This window comes from Ipomoea triloba, chromosome 7 (genome assembly GCF_003576645.1).
Source record: "Ipomoea triloba cultivar NCNSP0323 chromosome 7, ASM357664v1".
Classification (NCBI taxonomy): Eukaryota; Viridiplantae; Streptophyta; class Magnoliopsida; order Solanales; family Convolvulaceae; genus Ipomoea; species Ipomoea triloba.
In genome coordinates this window covers 22,098,845-22,102,782 of record NC_044922.1, presented here as the reverse complement: position 1 = coordinate 22,102,782, position 3,938 = coordinate 22,098,845, and positions in this window count along the sequence as shown.

Here is a 3,938-nt window from a genome sequence, read left to right as displayed (position 1 = left end):
GTATCAACTGAGGAGCCACAACCCGACCTAAGATGGCTGAGAAGTCACCCTGCTGATCAAGTGATTGGAGATGTACGTGACAGAGTTCGAACCAGATCAGCATACAGAGAAAGCATGTTTGCTTGCTTTCTATCTCAAATAGAGCCTAAGGTGATCGATGAGGCTCTATGTGATCCAGATTGGGTGCAAGCCATGCAAGAGGAACTTCATCAGTTTGAGCGGAACGACGTTTGGGAACTAGTTCCGAGACCTCATCATCAGAATGTCATTGGTACAAAGTGGGTTTTCAGAAACAAGATGAATGAGGATGGAGTTATTGTTAGGAACAAGGCCAGACTTGTTGCCAAAGGCTACTGTCAGGAGGAAGGAATAGATTTTGATGAAACCTTCGCTCCAGTGGCACGTCTCGAAGCCATACGCATCTTTCTCGCATATGCCGCCTTCAAAGACTTTAAGGTATATCAAATGGATGTCAAGAGCGCTTTTCTGAACGGACTTCTCGAAGAAGAGGTGTACGTTGAACAACCTCCGGGTTTCTTGAAGGACGTGGGAGCTGACAAAGTATACAAATTAAAGAAGGCACTTTACGGCTTAAAACAAGCTCCGAGAGCTTGGTATGATACCTTATCCTCTTTTCTACTTCAGTGTGGGTTCACCAAAGGCCTAGTGGACAAAACATTGTTTAGAATTAAGGACGGGGATCACATCTTATTGGTGCAAATCTATGTGGACGATATCATTTTTGGAAGCACCAATCCAGACTTGTGCGAGAAGTTCTCCAGATTGATGAAAGGGAAGTTCGAGATGAGCATGATGGGAGAACTAAACTACTTCCTTGGATTACAAGTGAGACAGCTTAAGGAAGGCATCTTCATCAATCAGGAGAAATACACCAAGGATCTGCTCAGAAAATACAATATAGAAGGGAAATCCTCAGTCAAAGTACCCATGGGAACCTCTCTACGTATCGATGTCGACAGTGAAGGTCGAGAGGTCGATCAAACTACTTATCGAGGTATCATCGGATCTCTTCTTTATTTAACTGCTAGTAGACCAGATATATCCTTTGCAGTAGGTGTATGTGCTAGGTTTCAGGCAAGTCCTAAGGAAAGTCACTTAAATGCATCTAAAAAGATCCTTAGATATCTCAAAGGTACGCAAAGTGTTGGACTTTGGTATTCGAGAGGTGGATCTTTCGAACTTATGGGTTATTCAGATGCGGACTTTGCCGGTTGTAAGATAGATCGAAAGAGCACATCAGGGACATGTCAGTTTCTAGGTGGAAGACTTGTCTCATGGTTTAGCAAGAAACAGCATTCGATAGCTACAAGCACCGCTGAGGCAGAGTATGTAGCAGCTGGAAGTTGCTGTGCTCAGGTTTTATGGATGAAGCAACAATTACTGGATTATGGGGTTGAGTGTAAGGAGGTTAAGATCATGTGTGACAATACAAGTGCTATTGCCATCACCCACAATCCAGTGTTACATTCTAGAACAAAGCATATTGATATTAAGTATCACTTCATCCGAGACCATGTTGAGAGGAAGGACATTACTTTGGAATATGTTGCAACGGAGGAGCAACTAGCAGATATTTTCACAAAAGCGTTATGTGAAAATAGATTCTCTCAACTAAGGTTAGAATTGGGAATGATAGAATTGGGATGAATGGTCAAATCTTATCTTCTTGTATTTAGTGCCATGAACTGTTTCGCATGTGAGGGGCGGTGTCATCAACTTTATGGCAGCTTTGGAGTTACACAAGCATTGAATGGTCATTCATATTGCATCCCGTGACTCAAAAGTGATAACCTTATTGGGCTATAAATAAGAGGGTTTCTTTCAGAAGTTCATATCATCAACTTCCCATGGAGAAAAAGAAAGGAAAAGATGATGTTCCATTCTTTTATAGAGGAAAGAAACCGGCAGTCAAGTCCAAAGACTTTCAAGGAGAAAACTATCCAGAATCAACGAAGGGTGAACAGATTGCGGAGCTTCCTGATAATCCAAGCAAGAATTCTATTCCCATCCAAGGTGAATGGATCCCCAAATGCGAGGAGATCCACAACGATGGGATACTGGAATCGGGAGGAGAGTCCTGCACAAGAGGGACTCCTACTGCTGCACAATCTGGAAAAGGGCCTTCCTCAATCAAATGGAGAACCAAGGGAAATGGAGAGGANAGAGTCCTGCACAAGAGGGACTCCTACTGCTGCACATTCTGGAAAAGGGCCTTCCTCAACCAAATGGAGAACCAAGGGAAATGGAGAGGAAGACCAGATGGGACTTTCTGAGGTCAGCAGCAGTCAAAGGGGTGATCATACCTAATCCAAAGACCTTAAGAGGATTAGCGATGAAGATGGTCACTCCCATCTACAGTAAGCAGCTCCGGAGAAAAGAACAAGAAAAGGGAATAGCCACCCCTAGTTCTGTTATTAGACAAATAGGACTTTAGATGGCTAGTTCCTGCTTTAACGATAGATTCCTATTAGGCTGACCAAGGCCAAACAAAAGTTTCTAAGGAATCTAATAGGATATTGATTCATATGTAATGTATCTGGAAATCACTAAATGAACTTAAGGATATGTTCCAAGTGATATCTTTTAGATGAATCAAACTTGTTTCTCTCGCAATCTGTGTTCGAAAGGTAGTTCGAGAGGTCACCCGATCAGTTTGTCTATATACGTTATGTCTCGAAGAAGGGTAGTTCGAGAGGTCACTTCGAAAGATAACAAACTGATATCTCTGAACGGAGGAATAAGGAGGGTTAGGGATCAATCACTCAGGAGGAAGATCCTTAACCAGATCAAGACGGAGGAATAAGGAGGTTTAGGGATCAATCACTCAGGGGGAAGATCCTTAAACTCATGTGGAAGACAATTCACCTTCGAGAGGTGAATCTGATATATGAAGGAACGGCTAACTATGGATATTAATGCTAGCCACGTGGGCACCGGTTACTGACGGTTTTCCATATTTAAAAATTCTTTTCGTGAAAAGTGGGAGCATGCTCATATAGTTACTATTCTTTAATACCCCACTATCCTGAACCTAAAACCGCTCTGTTAAATTACCAAAAATACCCTTATTTTTCATATACGCTGACCGTTACTAGGGGTATTTCTGACCTTTTACTTCTTTAAAGAAAACCGGTATCCTTCCTTGGGTCAAGCTCTCAACCCTACCCATATATCCAACCCGAATCCACACGATATAAAAGCCAAATCCTTCTTCTTTACCCGGATTCAAGCTAAAACCGTTTACCCAAAATCCCCAAATCCTAAACGCAGTACACATTCCCTCCAAAACATCTAACCTTCATCAATGGCGTCCCAATCCTCTACGTCAACCTCATCTTCCGACGCATATCAGAGGGAGTTGCTACACATTCGCTCTCAGATCAAACAAGTCAAGGCGGGGAGTATCCTTGACAGAAATGGCTTCATTACCAACTCCCCTAATCCAAAAATGGCGAAAAAGGTCCTGAAGAAGTTTGAGAAAGCAGGACTGATGAAATACATGACGCACGACTACCGAACCATTCACGCCCTCGACTTCATAGAATGGTTCGCAAATGCCAAGGTCACGAAGGGTAAAATCGAAAGCCGCTTTAATGATTTTCCCATCACAACATCTGTAGGTGACCTCAGAGCGGCATTTGATTTCGCGTCATCGGAGGAAGCAGTCAAGCATCTATCGGATTACGACTTGGACAAGCAAGCCTTCTGGGAGAAAATCCGACTAGAGACTGCACCACCCAGAGCATCCTCTGCCCTCCGCAAGTACCACCTAAAGGAGAGGTTTGCTCTCGCTGCCGACCTAATCATGAAGTTTGTGCTCGGGAAGGTGTCCGGAACTGACGAGGTTAGTCTAGACCTCCTCAAAATCCTCCATGCCATTTGGAACAACAACAAGCTGGACTGGGCACATATTATCT